The sequence below is a fragment of the Rattus norvegicus genome, chromosome 15, assembly GCF_036323735.1.
Source record: "Rattus norvegicus strain BN/NHsdMcwi chromosome 15, GRCr8, whole genome shotgun sequence".
NCBI classification, from domain to species: Eukaryota; Metazoa; Chordata; class Mammalia; order Rodentia; family Muridae; genus Rattus; species Rattus norvegicus.
The window spans coordinates 23,362,657-23,388,385 of NC_086033.1; the positions used below are offsets into that span (position 1 = coordinate 23,362,657).

At 44.0% G+C, this 25,729-nt stretch overlaps 1 pseudogene; it reads right to left on the reverse strand.

Moving 5' to 3' along the window:
• On the reverse strand, positions 1-24,270 carry Atp5pb-ps3 (ATP synthase peripheral stalk-membrane subunit b, pseudogene 3; annotated as a pseudogene).
• Between the last annotated feature and the right edge of the window lie 1,459 nt (positions 24,271-25,729).

Here is a 25,729-nt window from a genome sequence, read left to right on the forward strand (position 1 = left end):
TCATAGGTTCTTGATGGGGTGGTAGGGCCAGAACAGGTACTTCTTGTCTAGCTTGGTTTTGGGAAGATCTCATTCAAGTCAATGGTCATATGGTCAAAGGGAATCATGCTCTTTATTTCCTCCTTCTCATACTCCTGGATCCTGGCCTGAGATCCAGACACGAACTGGGCACAGTTCTTCCCCTCTTCCTTCTCCTCGGCGTCCACCACTGGTGATTTCTCAGACTAACCAACCTGGTGTGTGTGTGTGTGTGGGGGGTCTCATTCCAGGACTTTGGGGTGTTTCCAATTGTCTTCTGGTTTGGGTTATGATCTCCACAAAAGATACCAAATCAATGGTCTTTAGAGCAAGTTTACACCCAGCCGTCTTGGGATACTTCACCGACCGACAGGGCACTGTCTCCAGCAGCCAGCAATTTTCATTCAAACCACCCCAGACATCTTGTCAGCCTCTAGCAGTTTGAATTTAAGGATCCCAAAATAGAACATCAAAATGTCCTTTAAGGGGTGGATGGATCTATGTACAATCACGTGGTGTGTCCAGTTTAGGGCTGAGTAATGGCCCCAGACAACTATGAGAGACCTGGGAGTGCTTTCTTATTACAAAGGAAAAGTAAAATAGACTGCCGACATGATTAGGGTTCCTGAAATGGAAGACACATGGGTATCTTTATAAAGAAAGACAGAGGGACTGGAGAGAAGAGGAGGCACTGACTACTGGGGCAGGCACTGCAGTGATGAGGCCATAGCAAGGGATGCTAGCAGCCACCAGAAGCTGATAGAAGCACGGACAGATTCATCTCTAAAAGCTCCAGAGGCCTTGTTTAGGGTCTATTAGTACTGATTTTAAATTTGTAGCCTCGAGAACTGTGAGAGAATAGTTTTCTGTTGCTTTAAGCCACTAAATTGTAGCAATTTGTGACAGAAACCATAAAAACTTACTATCCCACACAGTAGAATAATACTAGGGAATCAGAAGGAATGAATAACAATATACACAAGACTTTAGATAAGTCTCAGATTCATCTCTGTTCAGTGGAAGAAACCAAACTGGACAGGGCATATACAGTTTCATTTACATGGCATTTTTTAAAAAAGATTTATTTATTTATCATATACAAGTACACTGTAGCTGTCTTCAGACACACCAGAAAAGGGCATCAGATCCCATTACAGATGGTTGAGAGCCACCATGTGGTTGCTGGGAATTGAACTCAGGACCTTTGGAAGAGCAGTCCGTGCTCTTAACCGTTGAGTCATCTCTCCAGCCCTACATGGCATTTTATTGTTTTATTTTATTTATTTACTTTGGTATTTTGAGGCAAGGTTTCTCAATGTAGCCCTGGCTGTCCTGGAACTCACTGTATAGACCAGGCTGGTCTCAAACGCAGAGATCTGCTTGTCTCTTCTGTTGTGCCAGGAATCATTTGTGAACCCCAAAAGACCACCAAGGAACCGTTTCCAATGTAATCACATTAGGGTCTCTTTTTTTTTTCTCTTCTTCTTTTTTCGGAACTGGGGACTGAACCCAGGGTCTTGTGCTTGCTAGGCAAGCGCTCTACCACTGAGCTAAATCCCCAACCCCGAGGGTCTCTTTATTATAAACTTGAGTTTGGGCTTACCCACTACCAACCCACAGATGATTTGGTGAAGCAGCCCCGAACTATTATTGGGACAAAGTTTTATAGAAAATAGAAGTGAGGGGAGCCCAGCTTGGCAAGCATCTAACTGAATGTCTATTGTAAGCTGACAGGTGGGTGCTGTGAAGCAAGACCGTGTACAATTATGAAAGGCCTGAAAGTACATCTGAAACAATCAGATTAATCTTTGATCAACTGTTGCTAGGAAGTAGCTAGGGAGTAACTCTGTCCAAGGACAAGCCATGGGGTCCTTCCCGGTTTGTGGGTACAGCTTGGGTTCAGCAGCGGGCCAAGTTCTCAGGCTTTTTTTTTTTTTTCTCTCTCTCTTTTAGATGGAGGCAGGTCCCAAGATGGAGTAGGTTTGGCCTCTCATTACCTCATGAGAGCTAGAATTAAAGGCAAGCACCACTGTGCCTGGCTTTACATGGCATTTTAAAGAAGGCAGAACTATAGGGCTAGAAAAAACACTCTGGTGGATGCCAGAAGTTGGGCTTGATTACCGATGGCAGACCATGCTGATTCTCAGTTCTGGTAATGGCTTATACACTTCATCTGTTCAAGACAATAAAACTGGACATCAAAGTGGGCACATTTTTCCCATGTGTGCATTTAAAAATAAAATTTAAAAATACTTAATATTTAATAGTATGATGATGGACCTGCTAAAGGTATAAAACAAGTCCTGTTCTGAAAAGCACTGATTTTCTGCATAGACATCAGGCAGAAATTGTCTTTTTCCTTTGGAGAAGTTAACTCTTTGGTGGCTGACAACATATATAAACCAAGAGTGGAGGAACTCAGAGAATGTCTGTATTCTTCTTTCTTGTGACTATAACAAAATAAAATAGAAACCCCTTAAATATATAATATATATGAGTACACTGTCGCTGTCTTCAGACACACCAGAAGAGGGTATCAGATCACACTACAGATGGTTGTGAGCCACCATGTGGTTGCTGGGACTTGAACTCAGGACCTCTGGAAGAGCAGTCAATGATCTTAACCACCGAGCCATCTCTCAGTCAGAGAAGGATGGGAGGAAAGATTTATTTGGGCTCATGGTTACATTTGTAACTTATAATTTGTTCTTTTCTTATGATTGTAACACTTTAATGGGAGCAAAGGTTTATTTGGGGCTCATGGTTACATTTGTAGCAAGTAGGCTGTGGTACAGGAGAGCAATATGCATCATTGTTGTCAAGAGGCAGAGAAAGGGGCTAGAGAGAGAGCTCCTCAGTTAAGAGCACTGGCTGTTCTTCCAGAGGATCCAGGTTCAATTCCCAGCACCTACATGCCAGCTCATAATTGTCTATTACTCCAGTTCTGGGGGACCTGACACCCTCACACAACATAGATGCAGGCAAAACACCAATGTACAGAAAGTAAAAAGTAAATCAATTTTTTTTTAAAGTAGAGAAAAGGGCATAAGGAAGGAACCAGAGCCCTCCCTATGGAGTCCCCAAGAACATAGTCCTAGTGTCCTCCTTCCATCCTTCCTGGTTCCTACCTTCCACTGATTCCCAAAAATGCCTTCATATGAAGAATTTATCAAGGGATGAATCCTTACAGCAGGGCCTCATGATTCAACCATCCCTGGAAATGGCATCACAGGCACACACGGAAGTGACCTTTACTAACCATCAAGGCGTTATTTAATCCAATCAACCTAACAACCAAGGCTGACCCAATCTAGTGTTACAGAGAGCAGGAACACAAATGCCTTAGATTAGAAAGAAAAGAATCTTCTAGATTAAGAAAAAGAACCTGACGTACTTAGAGAAGTTTGTGTTTAATGGGTTGTTGAAGGGAACACATTTCTTCAGAGACAGTCCTTGAGGTAAGTTTTAAGCAATTACAGACTGAGGATATATATTTAAATTTTGTGTGTGTGTGTGTGTGTGTGTGTGTGTGTGTGTGTGTGTGTGTGTCTGTGTTGTGTGGGTAGGTACACCTATCTTTAGAAGCAAATGGAGACCAGATGGGATGGATCACCTGGAACTGGAGTTACCAGAGGCTGTGAAGCATCCGATGTGGATGCTGGGATCAGAACTGGGGTCCCCTGCTTGAGCAGTAAGTGCTCTTAACCATTGACTCTTCTCTTCAGGCCCCTCAATAGTTCCTTTGTTGCTTCATCAGTTTTAAAGTTGAATTGCCTGGGGTAAATGTGAAGGGTTGTCAGTGAGAAGCAGGCTACATTGTAGAAAATGGTTACTAAGATCCACTCTCTAAGAAAGACAGAACATTTGTGAATAACATCTCTATAACTTGTGAGACATAAAGGTGAGAGCGACTTTGTGCTTTGTAGACTCAACTCAGGTAACTTGAGTTGAGGAGATGATCTTGGGCTATGCAGGTGAGCCTACTGTAACTGCTTGAGCCTTCTAAGTGGAGAACTGTCTTGGACTGGAAGGTGAAGAGATCAGAAGCTTGAGATCTCTGGCTGGCTTGGTGAAGCAAACCCTACAGGCCATCTCTAAACAAATCATTCTTGATGGACACTCAGCAAGAAGACAGAGCCCTCACCTAGAGACTGGGTGGGGGCTGAATTCTTCCAACAGTGTGCATGAGCTGGGAGCAGGTTCCTTCTTCTAGCCTCCAGAAAGAAATGGAACCCTCCTGACTTGAGTTTGGCCGTACCAGACTGAAGGACTAAAGTTTGTCCAACCAAATGAAGGACTCAAATGAGCCACACTGCACTTGGACTCCTGTCCTACATATTGTGGCCTTGGAGGCTATGCAAATATAGGTTCTTACTGTTCCTCCAACCTGAGGCTCCTGTCTTAGTCAGGGTTTCTATTCCTGTACAAACATCATGACCAAGAAGCAAGTTGGGGAGGAAAGGGTTTATTCAGCTTACACTTCCACATTGCGTTCATCACCAAAGGAAGTCAGAACTGGAACTCAAGCAGGTCAGGAAGCAGGAGCTGATGCAGAGGCCATGGAGGGATGTTACTTACTGGCTTTCTTATAAAACCCAAGATCCCTATCCCAAGTTACAACCTTGGCTATCTCTGGAATACAGCCTCTTTGCGCTCTCAGAAAATACTTCCCAGACGATTTCACCTCAATGATGCTGGTCTCTTCTTAATCACTGCTAATTTCTTAGCTCCAACTGACCAGCATCAATAGCCCTAGTAACTCAAAGGTTTGCTTTAGTAGTTCTGGTATCTTGTTAATCACAGCTGGTTCTTCAGCCCCAGCTAACCAAAACCACAGAATCTTCACTATCAAAATAGCAACAGCCCTGACAAGAGTCTTTGATCTTCCCTCTGAAATTTCACAAGCCAGGCTTCCATCTTCTGCACTGTTTTCAACATTATCTTCCAAGCTCCTAAGAGCATCCTGCAGAACTCTTAACATCCCGATGGCTCTTCTAGCTCAAAGTTCCAAAGTCCTTCTACAGTCCTCCCCAAAACAAGGTCAGGTTGTCACAGGAATACCCCACTTCTGGTACCAATTTGTCTAAGTCAGGGTTTCTGTTCCTGCACAAACATCATGCAGGTTGGGGAGGAAAGGGTTTATTCAGCTTACTTCTGCATTGCTGTTCATCACCAAGGGAAGTCAGGACTGGAACTCAAGCAGGTCAGGAAGCAGGAGCTGATGCAGAGGCCATGAAGGGATGTTGCTTACTGGCTTGCTTCCCCTGGCTTGCTCAGCTTGCTTTCTTATAGAGTCCAAGATCACTAGCCTAGGGATGGCACCACCCACAATGGGCTGGGTCCTCTCACCTTGATCACTAGTTGAGAAAATGCCTTACAGCTGGGTCTCATGAAGGCATTTCCACAACTGAGGCTCCTTCTCTGTGATAACTCCAGCTTTTGTCAAGTTGATACACAAAATTAGCCAGTACAGCTCCCAAGAGGACCAGTGTTTCCAATGCCCAAGATGTCACGAAGTTCTCACAGCCTCTCTCTGTCACCATAAACTCACTGTATAAAGTTCTCTCTGCTTTTTAAAAATTATGAGTGGGTTGGAGAGATGGCTCAGCAGTTAAGAGCATTGGCTGCTCTTCCAGAGGTCCTGAGTTCTATTCCCAGCAACCACATGATGGCTCACAACCATCTATAGCACTATTGGATGCCCTCTTCTGGCATACAACTATACATACAGATAGAGTACTCAGACATTAAAGAAATAAATCGGGGTTGGGGATTTAGCTCAGCGGTAGAGCACTTGCCTAGCAAGCGCAAGGCCCTGGGTTCAGTCCCCAGCTCCAAAAAAAAAGAAAAAAGAAAAAAAAAAAAGAAATAAATCTTGGGCTGGAAAGATGGCTCAGTGGTTAAGAGCACTGACTAGGGGCTGGGGATTTAGCTCAGTGGTAGAGCGCTTACTTAGGAAGCGCAAGGCCCTGGGTTCGGTCCCCAGCTCCGAAAAAAAGAACAAAAAAAAAAAAAAAGAAAAGAAAAAGAGCACTGACTGCTCTTCCAGAGGTCCTGAGTTCAATTCCCAGCAACCACATGTTGGCTCACAACCATCTGTAATGGGACCTAATGCCCTCTTCTGGTGTGTCTGAAGACAGCTACAGTGTACTAATATACATAAAATAAATAAATATTTTTTTCTTTTTTTTTTTTTCTTTTTTTTTTTTTCTTTTTTTTTGGAGCTGGGGACCGAACCCAGGGCCTTGAGCTCGCTAGGCAAGCGCTCTACCACTGAGCTAAATCCCCAACCCCCATAAATATTTTAAAAAAAGAAATAAATCTTTTTTAAAAAGTTCTCTTTTTCTTCTTCATCGCCCCCTTTGTCCTCCCCCAACCCCAAATAAACCTCTCCCGTGGGGTGGGGGTGGGGATTCTGAGTGGGTTCTGTTTCCTGATGCTCCTTGGTGCATAAATATACTATAATCCATATCTTCAAGTGTTGTGGTGGTGAGTGGAAAGGGAATACACTTATCTATTCATTGAACAAACATGTGAGAGTCTAGGTCAGTGTTGAGCAGGTAAGGCAAGGCCTTGACCTTGATGAAGTTCACTTTGCCATCAGGCAGACAGGAGTCTAATTACTGATTGAAGAAGGCCTTTATTTACCTCTTACAGTAAGGGAGGAACAGTGATCGGTGAGAATTTAATGAGGACTCTAGGAGCCTGGAAGGGTTGCCAGAGAAAAACCACTTAGTGGCCATGGAGTTCATATAGGAGAATCAGGGATAATTAAAAGGTTTGCAAAGGGGGAAATATTGGAGAAGAGGACTTAAAATAATCCTGATTTATCCTGTGGAAAATTTTAATTATATCGTTAAAAATTGTCTTTTGGGGGTGGTCGTTCTTCCAGAAGATATAACACTGATTGTATCTCAGCACTTATCTGCCAGTTCACAACTGTCTAACTCCAGTTCCTGGGGATCCAATGCCCTCTTTTGTCCTCTGAGGTACCAGAAATTGACATGGTGCACAGATAAATACACATGCAGGCAAAAGACCCATACACATAGATAATAATAATAAAAAAATTAATTGTCTTAAAAAATTTTTTTAAAAGCAAAAGGATAGCTTAATTGGTAAAGTGTTTGCCTTCTAAATGAGAGGACATGAGTTCAGCTCCCCAGAATCCACATAAAGAGTCAGATATCACAATGCATGCCTGTAACGCTGTCCAGGGTTATGTGTGGGAGTGGGTAGAGACTCGAGGAGACTTAGAGGGACATTGAGCCTTACCTCCTTGGCAAAGTTCCAACAGGAGACCTTGTACCAAACAAAAGGAGGAAAGGGCCTAGGACTCACCACTTCCACCCCTGCTACACAAACACACACACACACACACACACACACACACACACACACACACACACACACACACGTCTTTCTGACCACTCAAGGGCCAACTGAGTTGCCTTAAGCTCACAGGCTTAGAGGAAACCTGAGTCTTGTCTGTGTAGGAAGAATAATGACATTTTTTTCAAATATCTCCCAGTCATGTTGGATTGCCAAAGGCTGCAGCTTGCTCCACCATCTCCTCCCTCTCATTCTCACGCACAGGCTTGTTCCTCTCAGTTAAGAATAGCTGAGGCACACAAGCCCGGACCAGATCAAGCCGACCTGAGTAAGACTGTTTTCCTAACAAAGACACAGGCAGGTGTTGCTTCCCTCTTCTCTTCCTGCCACGACCGACCTTGGAGGTGATGTTCGAGGTAGCACCAGTTATCTTGTAGTCAGGAGGTAACAAACACAATTTTAAAAGCCGGTATGGTATGGGGGAAGGGAATGCCTCTGCGGGCCCATGCTGAGGCATCCCTTCCCTCTGAGAGAGGGGGTAGGGAAATGGGGAGAGGGTAAGGGAGCAAGAGAAGAAGAGAAGAGAGCGAGGAGGGGGCAAGCAGCCCCCTTTATGTGATAAGGCTGTTGCTAGGTAACTGTGGGGCGGAGCCAAGATCAATGACAACCTTAGGGCTTCTGGGTTTTTGTCTGGCAAGTAAGGAACTTAGAAGCCACTGCTCTGTTCTACCTGACCAAATGAAAACCCAACACCTCATCTTAGATCCACTTAGAGAATGAGGTTGTAAAGCAGAGCTATCTTCAACACGGGAAAGCCAGCCAGACGTGCCAGAATCAGCTCACCAGGGCAGACTGTGAGGAAGCAAGCTCCGGGCAGCAAATGGGGGATGGGTGAGCTGACAGATGTTCAGGGTGAGATCTTTGAGACCTAATGTTGGGGAACAGCAGTCACAGAGACAGCTCCGTAGGACCTCTCCTCCAGGAACCTTGCCAGCAATCACAGGGAAAGGAGTGTGTCAGAGGATTTCTTCTAAGCTCAGCCTCCTTCGGGAGACCCTCGAGTCCGGCTTTCCTGGGTGAACCACCCAGCCGTACCCCTACCCTCTAAAAAGGGGAAAAAATGAAAAGACAGGTAAACGTCACCGTCTAAGGGCACAGATTAACAGGAAACCTCTTGGACCTTGGAGCATTCCCGTCCCTGCCCCATTACGTCACTAATGGCCTGTGTTCAGCAGGTCCTTGCCAGGTCATGTTCACCTGTCTACGAAGGCTTATAAGCCACACCCAAAGAAGCGCGGTTTGAAGGCAGAATAAGTCTGAACCAGGGGTCAGAGAATGGCAAGAATGTTGGAATTATGAACCTAGGAATTTTTAAAACTATGATTAATATGCTAAGGGCTTTAATGGTAAATGTAGACATCTTGCAAGAACAGATGAAGAATGTATTTAAAGAGATGGAAACTCTAAGAGAATAAAAATGGACCACGGAAGAGGGGGGAAAAAAACCCTGTGGTCACAGAAGAGAAAATCGTGTCTTATGGCTCACTGGTTTCACTAGTGGGAAATGCAGAGGAAGAGTTTCTGAGATTGAGGCTAAGACAGTAAAAGTTTGTAAAATTGAGTCTGGGGAGGTGGCTCAGTGAGTGAAATGTGTTTGCTGTGCAAGCATGGGGTTTTGGATTTGTATCCCCAGCATCGTCCCAAGTGGTATGCACCTGTAACCTTGTGCTTAGGGGCAGAGACAGGTAGAGCCTGAAGCTTACTGCTCAGAAATCCAGCCAAACCAGGGAGCTCCAGGCTCAATGAGATGCCCCGTCTCAATGGATAAAGTGGACTCAAAAAGGACCTCTAGTCTCCACCCACATACCATCATTACACACACACACACACACACCCTTGCAAACACATACACGCACTCGCGCACATTTGCACACACATGCCCACGCATACATAGACACACATCAGAAACTTGTAAAACGGAAAGAATAGAGAGGGAAAAAAGACTCAGAAAGGGGAGAAGAATAACGGCTGTGGGACAGACAACGACAGAAGACAGGACAGAGGCACAATGGAAATATCAGAAGGGAGGAGGGAAGAGGGGTTAATAGTAGTAGTAACTCCAAATTAATATCAAAACCACAAACCACAGACCTAGGAAGCTCAGAGGACACCAAGAAGGGAAGTGAAGCCAATTGTCATTGTGCATGCCTCAATCCCCCTGCACTTATGAGGTAGGGGCAAGCAGATCTCTATGAGTTCAAGGCCAGCCTGGCCTATATAGTGAGTTTCAGGAAAGCCAGAGCTATCTAGTGTGATTATGCCTTAAACGGTGGGTAGAGGGGCTAGAGAGATGATGGCTCAGTGGTTAAGAGCACTGACTGCTCTTCCAGAGGTCCTGAGTTCAATTCCCAGCAACCACATGGTGGCTCACAACCATCTGTAATGGGATCCAATGCCCTCTTCTGGTGTGTCTGAAGATAGCTACAGTGTACTCATGTAAATAAAAATAAATAATTTTTAAGAAAGGTGGGCGGAAGGTGACACTCAGAGAGCCACCTTGCAAGAAACACTAAAACAATTATTCAGAGAGAAGACTTAGATCAGCATCCCCAGAGGATGCACTCCAGGTAAGTGAAGGTTGCTGACAAAGAGCTTAGCTCTCCCCTCGAAGGCAGTCAGAAGTAGTCTACTCTGAAGCCTAAGCGCTCCTATAATGGAGCTTTCTAAGACCTGCCAGCAATATTAAAAACGACACAGAGGCTTTTAATATTTTAAAGCTTAGGCCTTTTGCTGGACGTTCTTCTGACTGCTCTAAACTTAACCCGACTAATCCTGGCATGGCGTGCCGTCACGTGGCCGGCTCTGCTTCTTCTGCTTCTCCATTTCCCTCAGGTTCACCTCCGTGTCCCTTGCAAATCTCCCGTGTCTGCCTTTTCTCCCAGCGTCCCTCTCTCGCTGCCCAGAGATCTACCCTCCTATTGGTCCTTGGATCTTTATTACAGCCAATCAGGTACAGTTCTAGATTGTCTTAGGCAGGTGAAGGACAACAAATATTTACAAAATATGAGACCGGTGATGGCTCATAGAAGTAACAATATCAAGGTCCTGCCAGCATCTAGCTCTCTGCCAGTATAGAATTAACAATCGAATATACAGAGACACAGCTTCACACAATGTACCTTAACAAGTACTATGGCCCTGAGAACGTAGGTCTAGCTTGGCCCAAATTCTATCACCGATGTGGTAACATTTCATGAGGTGTTATCCTACTAAAACAAGGCCATAAAACCAAGGCACTTTAAAAATACCTCAAGCAGATGATCACACCAATCAGGAAAGCCTCTGTGAGAGGTCTCTGATGCTATGTGATGACATTCCTTGCCCTTGATTTACTGGGAGCTGGGGGTCTGGACATTTTAATGCTTTTATCTAATGTCGGAAGGATGTTAGCTCCCACACAGAGGTGCACAATAAATGCTTATGAACGGAACCAAAGATTCCCCAATCACAGGGGTTGGGGATTTAGCTCAGTGGTAGAGCGCTTGCCTAGCAAGTGCAAGGCCCTGGGTTCGGTCCCCAGCTCCGAGAAAAAAAAAAAAAAAAAAAAGATTCCCCAATCACTGGTTCCCAACCCTAACATTCTAACTCTCCTCAGTCACTGACTTTCTCCTCAGGCTTTGTAGATTGTTTAATGTGGGCATTGTTGTTTCACAGAAAAAAATCCCAGCCATGGGGTTGGGGATTTAGCTCAGTGGTGCCTAGCAAGCTCAAGGCCCTGGGTTCGGTCCTCAGCTCCGAAAAAAAAAAAAAAAAAAAAAAAAAAAAGCCGAAGATAAAAATCCCAGCCATGGGCTGGGGATTTAGCTCAGTGGTAGAGCGCTTACCTAGGAAGCACAAGGCCCTGGGTTCGGTCCCCAGCTCCGAAAAAAAGAACCAAAAAAAAAAAAAAAAAAAAAAAAAAAAATCCCAGCCATTTGATTTTACCAAATAAGACTCAGGAGCCAGATGCTGTGGTAAAAGCTTGTTAGCTCACAGAGGCAAAGAAAGTACCCAAATGATCTTCTTACTCCATCAGAGTTCCAGAAGGAAAAAGCTCCTCTCCTTCTCCATGCTGTCTTAAGTATCCTTCAACTCAAAACCTCTCCTGTCTCTTTCCTGGGTTTTCTTCTGCTCACTCCCTGTTCCCTGGTTGCGTGCTCCGCCTCTTGACCTAGGGTTGACTTTATTTAATCCTCGTTACAGAAAGCTCTTGGGTTAAAGTTGAGTGCTAGAGCACACCACAGCAAGAAAAGGTGTTTCCAGTTCACAGTCTGGAGGTTCACAATGTAAACAAATATCTTGCTCTTCTTCTAGGGACTTCACAAGGTAAAGAGCACCCTTTTGTCTTTTTTTTGTGTAGTTCTGAGGGATCAAACCCAAAGCCTTGAGCAAACTCAACCTGTGTTCCACAACGTTGCTATGCACGGGCCTCCGGTCATTTTTCTTTTTCTGGTAGACTGGGTCTCCTTCATTGGCCTGGGCATGTGCCATATTATTTTTCTTCTCCTTTAAATTTGTGTACATGTATGGCGTTCCTTTACACATCTCCACATGCATGTGGGCACGTGTGCGTGTGGGTATGCATGTGCGTGTGGAGGGCAGAGGTTGAACATTGTGATGATTCTTGGTGGTCATCTTGAATACATCTGAAAACCCAGATGGCTGGCCACACCTGTGAGGAGTTTTTTCTTGATTAATACTTTAAGTGGGAAGACCTGCTTCTTATCTGAATCTTTCAGGGAGGATGATCTCCTTTGATTAAGATCTTTTGAGCTCTTTTATCTGGACCACACCTTCTGCTGGCAGGCCTATATAAAAGATGTTGAAAGAAGAACTATATAATGCTTACTATATATGTTCTACACATTTATAAAATGGTATTGTATGCAATGTGTGTGTGTGTGTGTGTGTGTGTGTTCTACTACTCTAGAAAGCCCTGATGAACACAAGTATCTTCCTCAATTGCTCTCCACTTTATTTATGGAGCACAGGTCTGTTTACTGAACCTGGAGCTTGCCAATGGGCAAGCCTTAGTTAGCTAGCTTACCTCAAGGACCCCCTCTCTCCATTTCCTGAGCACTGGGATTATTGGCAGGCTGCTCTGCTTGCCTGCTCTATGCAGGTGCTGGAGGCCTGAGCTCCGGCCCTCATGTTTGTGTGGAAGTGCTTCCTCCCTGGAGCAAGCTCCCTAGCCCTGCTTTTCCTTAGTCTTAACTGGTGACAACATTTGAAAAGTCAAGAGTCTTTTCAAAAATAATAACAACAGTGCATTTGCTTAGAGATGCAGAGAGGGAGACAATTCAGGACCCGAGAGGGGCACTTGAAATCACGGATGATGTCAGGTCCTATGATCTGCCGAGTGCTGCTTTCTCCCTGCCACACATCCTCCTCTGATGCAGTTTAAGGCTGGTCTAATCCCTGATCTCCCACGCTATTTCAACTGGAGTAGTTTGTGATAGCGAGGCTAGCCAGGATGAATTTGTTTCTTCTTTGTAGGTGCATTTGTTTCTTACCTTAGGGCTTAGCCATCTCACCAAGGAATTTCATCCTGTCTTAATTTGATTTGCTGTTGCTGTGGTAAAACAATGCCCTGACAAAAACTAATTAGGGGAGAAAAGGTTTATTCTGATATTCTGTTGCAAGTTAAAGCAGGTCACTGCAGGGAAGTCAGGACAATAGGAATTTGAAGCAGAGGCTCACATCCTGAGGATGCCAGAGCAGAGGGAGTAAACACGTACATGTTTACCTAGGTTCAGGTCACTGTTCTCTTTTTTGCATAGAATCCAAAGCCAGGTAGGGAGCTTTAAGAAAGGCACTAGGAAGTGCATATAGATGCTGGTGAGGAAGGTTGTGTATGTGGGGACAAGGAGGAACATGCGAAGTCTGGACTCTGACTTAAATTTTCTGTAAGTCTAAAACTGTTCTGAAAACAGAAGAGCTCACTAATCCCCAAATCCTACATGCTGTTTTAGAGAAGAGCTGCTATGGGCAGTATCTGCAACTTTCCTAGGCAGTTTTCTGGCCCAGCTACCTGCCTTTCAGAGAAATTCTTCCTGGAAGGGTTATGACACCTGACCTTGTTTAACTTGGACACCAGATCAGAAGCCCACAGTACATGCATTTTTAAATGCATTGTTCAGTTTTCCTGCACTGTTGAAAGTGCACAAAGCAAAAATACGTTTGTGTGTGTGCACCTGATTATTGTACGTGTTGATGTGGAGGTGGGGGTACAAGGGTGGGCGTGTCAAATGTTTTTCTTAGGAACATAAAACTACTAAATAATTCACAAAGCATGTAGGCTTAACAATTTAACAGAACCATCGATCCAGCAATCCAATATCCTGTAATTTCATATGAGAAAAATGATTATTTAAGCTGGGCATGGTGGTGCATGTACTTAATCCCAGCACTTGGGAGGCTATGAGTTCGAGGCCAGCCTGCTCTGAAAAAAAGAAAAAAAAAAAAGAGGTGTACATGCAGATATACATTAAATAAATTAAAAAAAAAACTTTAGAAAAAGGAAAGAAGGGGGCTGGAAATATGGCTCAGAGGTTAAGAGCAGTGACTGCTTTTCCACAGGTCCTGAGTTCAATTCCCAGCAACCACATGGTGGCTCACAACCATCTGTAATGGGATCCGATGCCCTCTTCTGGTGTGTCTGAAGACAGCTATAGTGTACTTACATATAAATAAATAAATAAATCTTTAAAGAAAGAAAGAAAGAAAGAAAGGAAGAAAGAAAGAAAGAATTATTTAAAGATGCTCGCCACAACACTGTTCATAATGGTAAAAAGGAAGAGGTTTTAACAGAAAGAAATAAGCAATGAGCCAAGTACAATAAGCTGCATATGTAATGTTTGACAATCAAGATGTCAGCTCATAATGGCTTTAATCATGTAAAAAACGTTAGCATAGCAATTATGCTGCAAACTAATGCCAGAACAAGAAAATACCACTTTCTAAAACCATACACGAATATTCCTAGACCATGCTCGAGACATTAGATATAGATCACTTATCAATAATTCATTGCCTTTCTGTACCCAATTTCATTTCTACCTCTTCAAAACTGGAGCTGGGCCCTGGTGTTTCTCTTGGCAGACCGGGGCTCTGGCATGACGCTGTCGGCAGCAGGGTTCCCTATGGCGTTCCTTTGCAGGTTCCTGCCATCAGCTGCTTCCACAGCACCCTGACTAGTCAGTCAGGCTCCATTGGCTTCCAAAGCACGCTGACTGCAGGGAGATCCTCCACAGCAGCCTGAAGGCAGGTTCGTTCCCACAGCCATGCAGGGTAAGGTCCTGGGAGCCACACCCTCCTCACCAGCCCGTGCACTGGGGTCACGCTGTGATGAAATATCCTGCAACATTCTTCCCTGGCTCTTCTTCATCAGACCTGAGGAGACTGTGGCCATTCCAGCTAGCTGCCGGTCTGAAAATTCCTGGGGGTTGGGGATTTAGCTCAGTGGTAGAGCCCTTGCCTAGCAAGCGCAAGGCTCTGAGTTCGGTCCCCAGCTCCGGAAAAAAAGAAAAAAAAAGAAAAATTCCTCAGCACTCTTCTTACTTAAGAGCTCTTTGGGTTTTGTCATTTACTTTTATAATAATTTTTTAAATGTTACATTTAAAATTATTATATTAGATATAAAATGATTATATTCTATGTGTCTGTCTCCCCCTCCCCTGTATGCAGACCACATATCTATGCATACATACTTTTTTTTTTTTTTTTTTTTTTTGGTATCAGACTTTATTTCAGATGGTTGCAAGCCACCATGTGGTTGCTGGGAATTGAACTCAGGACCTCTGGAAGAGCAGTCAGTGCTCTTAACCGCTGAGCCATCTCTCCAGTCCCCGCATACACACTTTTTAAAAGACAGAGAAGTGGATTCATGCAGATTTTGTGAGCTTTCCTGTGTCATTGTTTGCAATGGCTGCACAGCATTTCACTGGACTCACGTATATTGAATTCTTTACATTATTAAAATTTCACCGTGGTTTGGGACTTTTAAGTTCACTCCGATATTGTGGTTTTATAGATAGTACTGCAATAAACATCTTTTAAAAGCAATTGTTGGCTCTCGAATATCCACATTGTACCCTCATCTCTATTCCTTGGGGACCAGAATCATGTTCATCTTTTTTGTTGTTGTTTTGTTTTCTTTTGACTCCTGGCTTCTGGTTGGTCCCAGGCAGCAGGTGACAGAGAAGGACTGGGATTAGGCCAAAGTTCTAGTCCCTCCGCCCTCGTTAGATCTCTCAATGTTGGCTGAAGGACCCTAGTTCTTACTGAAGTGTAAGAGCTATTAAGAAGCTTGGCCTGGTAGAAAGTAGGTAGGTTATGAGGTTCCTGTGAAGGACCCTAGGGATTTTGGCCAGCTTTACAATCACCGCCTCAGGTCAAGATTAGGTCAAGTACCAGCTTCCCGCCTCCGGCAAAGGCTAGGCCAAGTTCCATTCTCCACCCACAGTTCTTGGGAGGAGCAGGGACATTCTTGAAAAACTGCAGAATGTACTGATAGTCACCTGACCCTCTGGTCCCAGATAGAGTTTGAATGCATGTCATATGCTTGCTAGACAGTAGATTCAAAGGCCATTAAGTTTAAACTGTAACCTTGCTGATGTAACCTGTACCCCTAAAAAGTATAAAAACTGCTTGTTATAGCCATTTGGGGTCGCCTTCTAGTCACTCGCCATGAGGGGTTGATTGAAGGTCGACCCCAATGAGCTGGAAAATAAACCTCTTGCGTTTGCATCGAACTCCATTCCCGTGTCTCATTTGGGGGATCTCCCAGTAGTTAAGACTCACTTCGAGCCTTAGAGGCCATGGTCCTGTTCTCAAGGTGGCCTCCTCAGCAGAGTCCTCTTTTCCTAGTTCTCAGAACCAGCTCTTGTCTTGGTTTTTTTGTCTATACTAAAGATGGAATCCAGGCGTCACTTCACTACTTAAGCGTTCTACCACTGGGCCTCACACTAAGACCATGAAATACTTTTCTTTTGCACCAAAGGAAGGGTTGTGACCACTCTGTTGCTGTTGGCAGAAGCCCTGGGTACTGACTTGTCTTCTTCTCTGCCCATCTCTGGAAAATAACTTTCTTGAATCATCCATGGTAAGGGCCTGACGATCAGCCTTGCCCATAAATGCTCATCTATATTGAAAAGTCCCAGGTGGAGAATTTGCTAGAACATATCTTGTTTTAAAACTCTGCAATTTACGTTTGACATTTTAGAGGGAATATCTATACTCCTGGTTTCATAGAGCATCACCCTTTAAGAATGTACAATCTAGGGGCTGGGGATTTAGCTCAGTGGTAGAGCGCTTACCTAGGAAGTGCAAGGCCCTGGGTTCGGTCCCCAGCTCCGAAAAAAAAAAAAAAAAAAAAAAAAAAAAAGAATGTACAGTCTAAGGAGCTGGAAACATGGGTCAGCAGTTGAGAGCACTAAGTGCTCTTCCAGAGGACTCAGATTGGAATTTGAGCGCCCACATGGTGGATCACAACCATGGAAAGCTTCAGTTCCAGAGGATCCCATGTCCTCTACTGGCCTCTAGGGATGCCAGGTGGGTATGTGGTGTACAGACCCACATGCAAACAAAGCAGAAATATATTTTAAAATGTATAAAACTGGGCATAGTGACACATGCCTTTCATTTCAGCACTTGGGAGGTAGAAGTAGGCAGATTTCTGAGTTTGAGGCCAGCCTGGTCTACATAGCAAGTTCTGAGAGAGCTGGGGCCAAACAGAGAAACCCTGTCCAGGGGTGGAGCTGGGGGTGCGGGTGGGGGTGGGAGTGTTGGTGGGAGCAAGGGGTACTGTATTTAATGCTCTGGATCCAAATAGATGAAAATATGCCAAAAAATCTACAAAAAGAAAAAAATTAAAGATTTTATTTATTTATTATATATAAGTACACTGTAGCCTGTAGCCATCTTCAGACACACCAGAGGAAGGCATCAGATCTCATTACAGATGACTGTGAGCCACCATGCGGTTGCTGGGATTTGAACTTAGGGCCTCTGGAAGAGCAGTCAGTGTTCTTAACTGCTAAACCATCTCTCCAGCCCAAAAAGAAAAATTTAATGAAGTATATAGTCTGTCATTTACTTTGACCCTTGGCACATTCTAGAGACCCCAAATATTTGCTTTTTTTTTTTTAAGATTTATTTATTTTAGTTATATGAGTGCACTGTTGCTGTCGTCTAACACACCAGAAGAGGGACTCAGATCTCATTACAGATGGTTGTGAGCCACCATGTGGTTGCTGGGATTTGAACTCAGGACCTCTGGAAGAACAGTCAGTGCTCTTAACCACCATCTCTCCAGCCCCTGTGGGGTTTTAAATAAACATATTTTGTGAAGGAGTATTAGTAAGATCTACGTAGAAAATGGATAAGAGCAATGCATCCTAATTGGGAGCTTATATAAAGTAGCCTTCTGGTGCGGCCCTGCTCTGACACATCAATTCTGCCTCAGAAGTAGCCAGGGTTCATTTTCACTTTTCAAATTTTGATTGATTTATTATTTCACAAATTTAATAAATATGTGTATTTTTCATATGCCCCCTTGTTACATCTTCCCTTTTTCCTTTCATTTGTTGTTACTGATTTTTGTTTTTGTGGGATGGGGTTTCTCTGTGTAGCCCCTACCTGTCCTGGAACGCACTATGTAGACCAGCTGGCCTTGAACTCACAGAGACCCTCCAGCCTCTGCCTCCTAAATGCTGGGATTAAATGCGTGCCCCATCCCCTCCTGGCTTTGTTACGTTTATAATCTCTCCCTCCCTCTTACCAAACAAATCCCCTGATACTTCTATATTTTTCACATTTCTAATTTAAAAGTTAGATTCTCTGGATGAAGAGTTTTCTTTTCTTTGATGATTTCTTGAGTGATCTTTTCTAAGACAATAAGACATCCAAGGAAAATGAAACAATTGTGATTTCTTTTTTCTCCTGTGAGTTGGGATAGGGGATAGCAAGGAACAGTGCATGGTTTGTAGGTGGAACCCAGAAACTGATACAGTTTCAAGTCAAAAACTATCAATCAATCAGCAATTTCACATGCCTTACCCTAGTCATTTTTCTCGAAGTCAATTCAATTCTATTTTTTTAAAAGAATTATTTATTTATTTCAGGTATAGGATACATTGTAGCTGTCTTCAGACACACCAGAAGAGGGGCATAGAATCCCATTACAGATGGTTGTGAGCCACCATGTGGTTGCTGGGAATTGAACTCAGGACCTCTGGAAGAGCAGTCAGTGCTCTTAACCGCTGAGCCATCTCTCCAGCCCTCAATTCTATTTTGAGCCTTCATTTTGCCACATTGACTAGAAAGTGAAGCTCGGCCATGACTAGGTCACTATACTTTTCTTTCTGGCTTCCTTTCCCTCCTCCTTCTAACCTCCTCTCTTCCCCTGGAGTACTCAAAACTAAGCATCAGGGAAACGGGGATTGGAGGAGAAGGCAAACCTCTGGTCACGTGACAGGGCGTCTCCTACATCTCGGTTCTTTTCTAGGCCACCTTGGGAGAAAGATGTCAAAAATACTGTCTAGGGACCATACACAGGTCCATGGTTTCTTTTCTGGGGGCGGCGGGGGGGGCGGGGGGGAAGGTTGCCAATAGGTTTCCATAGCAACCCAGCCCTGAGGGCAAAGGGGTTTCTAAATGACGGTGGCAAGACTTACTGTAAAGAAAATAGATCCCTGTCTACAGTGCCTGGAACACTCAGTAAATATTGATTGAAGAATGAATAAATGACCAGAGGGTTCGGCCCAAGCATAGTAAACAGAGAGCCGAGAAACAGTAGGCATTCTAATTGCTTGACTTTTAAACTCAAACGGTCCTCAATGACTTACAGATTTAAAAGCTGAACAAAGCCACAGTAATTTCTCAAGTTTGCAGCAGCTCCTGGCCTGTGACTCTGGATCCGTCACACCGCGGCTCCCAATAGGAATCGAAGATTCCTCCTACTTCCCAGAGAAAGAGCCCACTTGAGTACTGCATGTAACTTCGGCACAGATTATTTTTACCACCAGCCTTCACGCACGACACTTAAGGTCGCTTCTGAATCCTGGGCAGCAGCCTGGCATGCAAGCAGCGCCATTGGCATTCCTCTCTGGGACACTTGGCGAGACTGGTCATGTGCCAACGTCATTTTGCTAACAGCAGAAATTGTTGTGTGATGAATGGCCGGGAGCAACAGCTGGCAGCACGACGGGGCCACAGACCGTAATCAGGAAATACTGACCCGGAACTAGATAAGCCCGGCAGTGATGGATGGAGGACAAGCCGCTCTCCGCACGGCCTGGGAGGCGCTGATTAATTTTAATTGAAGTGGGCAGCTTGAGAGGCAGAAAGGCACGCTATGACCAAAGCCACAAACCCCAACACAAACTGTTCTTTAATCTTTCTAACCGCACTCAAACTCCTGGGAACATGGCTGAAACGAGTTGAGTGCACTTTTCTTTCTTTCTTTTTTTTTTTTTTTTTTTTTTGGTTCTTTTTTTCCGGAGCTGGGATCCGAACCCAGGGCCTTGCGCTTCCTAGGCAAGCGCTCTACCACTGAGCTAAATCCCCAACCCGAGTGCACTTTTCGATATGATAAAGCACAATCCTCTGAGGTTGAAAGCCCAGGGTCAGGCTGTGAGAGACTTCTGGTGGAAATTGGGAGGAAGTGGTAGAGGAGGCTGTACGCTGAGCCCTAAGGGGCACACGAGAGCTGATCTGAGAACAAATGGCTCTGCTGAATTTCTTGACAAGGCAGCTCTCGAGTGTCCTGAAGTGAGCACACACAGAGCTGCATGGACTTCCCCCCCTGGGACACACCTCACAGTCAAGTGTCTGTAGCTGGTTCTTGTCAGAGCTCTGGGCTCACAGGGTCAGGAGAGAAGCCAGTGGGCATAGAACTCTGGATCCTGAATGGTCAGGAGGATATTCATTTCCATATTGTCTGGGTATGACTGTGATTCCTCAAATCACACGTGAAAGACACTTCATGGCTAGATTCCGTTAGTTCCAGGTTATAAACGAGACTTCAAATGGATGTTCAAAGTCAAGGGAAAGAATGTTATGGAAATTTCAAAGTTTCTGAGGATTTTCATAAAGTCAACCCCCAAAACAACATTGTGATTCAGGTCACAACATCCTCTCATTGGCAAAAGCAGTTTTAGAGCCAGGCACAAGAGTTTTAATTTCTTTTTTTCCGTTGGATACTATTGGCTCTTAGATGATTTACCACGGCTTCAAAATTTATAGAATCCTAGAATTGTAGATGGGAAAACTATCAGAGTTGGCCTAGTAAAACTCTTTAGGAAGACGGACATAAATGACTCATCAAAAAATCCTACATCCAAAGAGTTCAAAGACTCAGTCATAGAGGGGGCACGTTTCCTCTCTTCCTGGCCATGGCAGAGGATACTCTTAGCCCCTTTCTGCCCTTGGGAAGGTGAGGTAACAGCCTCTGCCTGGGTTACTCTGGACTACTTTTCCCTCGGCCAGAGACTTCAGTCCATTCCAGTAGTTCTTCAGATGCCTTATGTTTTGTTTCACGTTTACTGGAAAGAGGAATGTAATTCCCGAGTTTGATTTTATGACCCTAAAACCGTGTGAAGGCTTTGGACACACCCTTCCTCATAGGAGTCATCTTGGTTGCTGGGATTCCCCTGGAGCATCACGCAACACCAAAAAGCACATAGTTGGCACTTAATGTACTTGTTCCATTAAAACAGGTTCTGCTCTGAGAACCTTCCTTAAAATGAAAGCTTTAACGCACCAGAGCACTGATATCGGATATCGACTGCTTGGAGACAGCAGCTGCACCAAGCCCTACATTCTTGCCTTCATTTTAGTCTTCTCAATAGCACTGAGTATGAGACTGGTGAGGTGGCATGTGGGTAGGGCACTTGCCACACAGTCTGAGGATCCAAGTCAAGGCAGAAGGGAAGAACAGAGCAAGAAAGAAGACCAAGCCCCCAAAAGAGTTGTCTGACCTCACCATGAGCACCATGGTACACACACACACACACACACACACACACACACACACAGAGAGAGAGAGAGAGAGAGAGAGAACCCTGAATATTACGATTTTCTCCCCCTTTCCACATATGAGAAAGCTGGTGACTACCCCAACGTTGTCCAACAATTAGGAAATGGAACATTTTTTAAAAAATCTATTTATTTATTATATATAAGTACACTGTAGCTGTCTTCAGACACACCAGAAAAGGGCATCAGATCTCATTACAGATGGTTGTGAGCCACCATGTGGTTGCTGGGTTTTGAATTCACAACCTCTGGAAGAGCACTCAGTGCTCTTAACCACAGAGCCATCTCTCTAACTTGGAAATGGAATCTTATAGTATGCTTCTTTTGTATCTGGCCTTTCACTTAGCATATTTTTAAAATTTATTTATTATATATGAGTACACCATTCCTGTCTTCAGACACAGCAGAAGAGGGCATCAGATCTCATTACAGATGGTTGTGAGCCACCATGTGGTTGCTGGAATTGAACTCAGGACCTCTGGAAGAGCAGCCAGTGCTCTTAACTGCTGAGCCATCTCTCCAGCCCATGTTTTTTTTTTTTTTAAACCATTTTTTTATTGTAGAAAAATATATACAACTCTGGCCATTCTGACCCTTTGAGGTACACAATTCAGATTATTCACAGTACTATGGAGCCATCTCTACTATTCCAGAACTTTCAACCTAAGTGGAAACTCATACCTAAGGAGCAACTGCTCTGCATTCCATTTTTGCTACCCCTCCGGCTTCCAGGCCTCCTCAGAAGGCTTGCCTACTTACCTGCTTTTGTGTCTGTGTATCTGTCAGTTCTGAACATTCCACATAGGTGCTGTTATGCAGCATATCAGCTTTTGTGTCTGGCTTTGCAATCAAAATGTTTAAGGTTTCTCTATGCTGCAACCTGATTCAGAATGTCATTCTTGTTTATAGCTGAACACTCTTCCAGTTAATGGACATACTGTATTGAGTTCATCAGGAAAGGAGACATCTGGTCTACCTCCATCTCCCCCGCTCTTACGAATAACGCTGCTGTGAAGATTGCTGTCCAATTTCTTTTGAATCTCAGCTTTCAGTTCTTTTCAGCCTAAAAAGCAAAATGACTAGATTACATAGTAACCTATGTTTATCTCTTGTATAGCCTCTACCCTACTTTTCATGGTAGCTGTTACCAGTTTACAATCCCGGGAGAAATGGAGACGCACACCAAATTCTTTACATCCTTGTGGGGATTGCCTGTATTTTTTTTTCTTATTAATAATAACTATCTTAATGGATATGAAGTGGAAATTCGCTGAGGCTTTGATTTTCATATTTCATATTGTCCCGCTGCTTGATAGTGGGTCTTCATGCACAGTACCTTTAAGTTTAGGTGTTTGTTTTTACCGATTAAGTCAAATAACTGACTTAGGCATCAGCAACAGTAACTTGGACCTCCATGCTTGGCTCAGCACTGATAGAAGTAATCTGCTTCATGGTCTCAGGACTGCTCAGTCATTCAGTTACTGGTGGACTCTCGTCTGGAAACACCGTAGGGTGCTTTCCTTGTAATTCTTGGTATCTTGGTATGTCTGTTAACTGGTCCTTTCACTTTTAGACTCTTTTCCTTTGCCTCTGATCAAGTCGGCACAATCCTTCTCCAGAATTTCCCATTGCTTCTGGTAAGGGTAATTCAAATTCTGTGAGTCACCACTATGTGATCTTTAAAATTCAGACTGACCAGTCCCGAGACCATGAAGCAGACCGTGTCTGTCAGTACTGAGCCAGGAGGGGAGGTCCACATTGCAGATGCCTGTCAGTTATTTTAATAAACTGACTAAATCAGTAAACCACCTGTGATGGTTTGAATAAAAATGGCCTGCATAGGCCCATAGGGAGTGGTATTATTAGGAAGTGTGGCTTCGTTTTAGGGTTCAATTAACCTGTCTTCCTTCCTTTCTTTTCTCCTTCCCTCCCTCCCTCTCTTCCTTCCTTCTTCCTTCTTCCCTTCCTTTCCTTACTTCCCCATCTCTTTCCTTTCTCCAGACAGCATCTTCTATAGCTCAGACAAATCTTGAACTCACTGTGTAGCCAAACATGATTTTGAACAGTTTTTAAAAATGCTGTTTTGTGAGACTGAAAAGTGGCTGGTTAACAGTACCAGCTCCTCTTCCAGAAAACCCACATGGCCACTTACAGCTGTCTCTAACTCCTGTTTGGGGTGGGGTGGGGGGACTGACACCCTCACACAGGCAAAACACTAATGTGTATATATAAATATATAGATAAATAAATATATTATTGTGTGTGTGAGAGAAACAGAGACAGAGACAGAAACAGAGACAGAGGGACAGAGAAAGAAGAGATACAGAGAGACAGAGATGGAGGAGAGAGAGCTCAAAGTAGACACTCACGTGCTGTGGCCTGTGTGTGGAGATCAGAGGATAATATTTGGAACTCTGTTCTCTCCTTCCCCTGTGGGGTGTTGAACTGAGGGTATCAGGCTTTTACTCACTGAGCTACCTGACTGGCTCTGAATCCTTCATTCCTTGCCTGGGTCTCCCAGGGGCTGGGATTACAGGAAGGAGCTGCCATGTCCAGCTTAATTCTTCTTTTCTTGCTTGTACTTCGTCCTTTTTTTTTTTTTAAAGATTTATTTATTTATTATATATAAGTACACTGTAGCTGTCTTCAGATAACTAGAAGAGGACATCGGATCTCTTTTACAGATGGTTGTGAGCCACCATGTGGTTGCTGGGAATTGAACTCATGACCTCTGGAAGAGCAGTCGGGTGCTCTTAACCGCTGAGCCATCTCTCCAGCCCTGTACTTCGTCCTTATGTCTAAGGAATCATTGCGAAATATGAGATTATAGAGATTGGCCTCCATGTTTTCTTCTAAGAACTGGATAACTTGTGTTGAGGTTTGGTCTTTTGCTATGCTAAATACTTGTTGCTCCCAGAGACTGCATGTAGACCCAGGAGAGGCTATGTCCTACTTCCCTCCCCCCACCCCCTGTGACCCCAAGTCATCCCTGATTGGTGAATAAAGGTGCCAACAGCCAATAGCTGGGAAGAAGAGACATAGGTAGGGGTAAGGGTTCCTGGACTTGGGAGTCAGAGGAGAACCATAAGGAAAAAGGAAAGGAAGACTGAGAGAGGAGAAAGCCCCCATGGGGTAAGAATCTTAATATAATGGCCATGTAGGCTAGCTAATTGGAGTTCAGAGCAGATCAGACAAAACAGGGGAGGTTATATAATGGGATTATTGGCTGGGAAATAGACATAATAGCATAGAGGACAGATATCTGCCCAGCTCTTGTGTTGATTAGGCTTATCATAAATATAAAGGTTATGTGTGTCTTTTATCTGGGAACAAAATGGTCAAAGGCCAGGTAGAAAGTCAGTATTGGGATTAAGTACTTCCTACAACAAGCCTGACATGTTATACTCAGGTCTTTGGTATATTTTGAGTTAACTCTTGGGTTGGGGGTTGCTGACAGTGTACTAAACCTCTTAATTGTAAGCCAGTCCCAATGAAATGTCTTATAAGAGTTAAATGGGTGGCTAGAGAGATGGCTCAGCGGTTAAGAACACTGGCTGCTCTTCCAGAGGTCCTGAGTTCAATTCCCAGCAACCACATGGTGACTCACAACCATCTGTAATGAGATCTGATGCCCTCTTCTGGTGTGTCTGAAGACAGAAATAAATCTTTAAAAAAACAAACAAAAACAACAACAACAACAACAAAAAAGAGTTACATGGGCATGGCGTCTGTTCCTGGCAATGGAAACCCTAACTAAACTGACCTCTCGAACCTGGACCCTGGACTCCGAGGCGTTTCTTTTAATTATGAATTTCCCAGATTCAGACAAATACATACGACAGCAGTGTAGGTAAAGGTCAGAATCTATTTTCTTGTATGTGGGTATCTAGTTATTCCAGCGTTTTTTACTGAAGAGGCACATCTTTCCCCAATGACACGTGTTAAAGTATAGATGGACTTTCAACGCTACCCCACTGATCCGTTGTTTCACCAGGGTCATACTCCTGTCTCGACTGCTGAAACTTTGTAGTGGGTTTAAAAATTGAACATGTCAGTCCTCTGACTTTGATCTTTTTAAAAAGATTGTTTGACTGGAGGCCCCTTGAATTCCATACAAAGTTTAGGATTGGTCTTTCACATCTGGAGAAAAAAGGGCCATAAGGATTTTGATAGGCTCACTTTGATTAATTTTGAGTTAACTTTATGGTGGATTTGCCCTGATTTGAATGTTTGTGGCTCCTCCATAATTCACATTGAAAGTATTGCTGTTTTAAGATCACAGGGTTTTGTTCTGTTTTTCTCT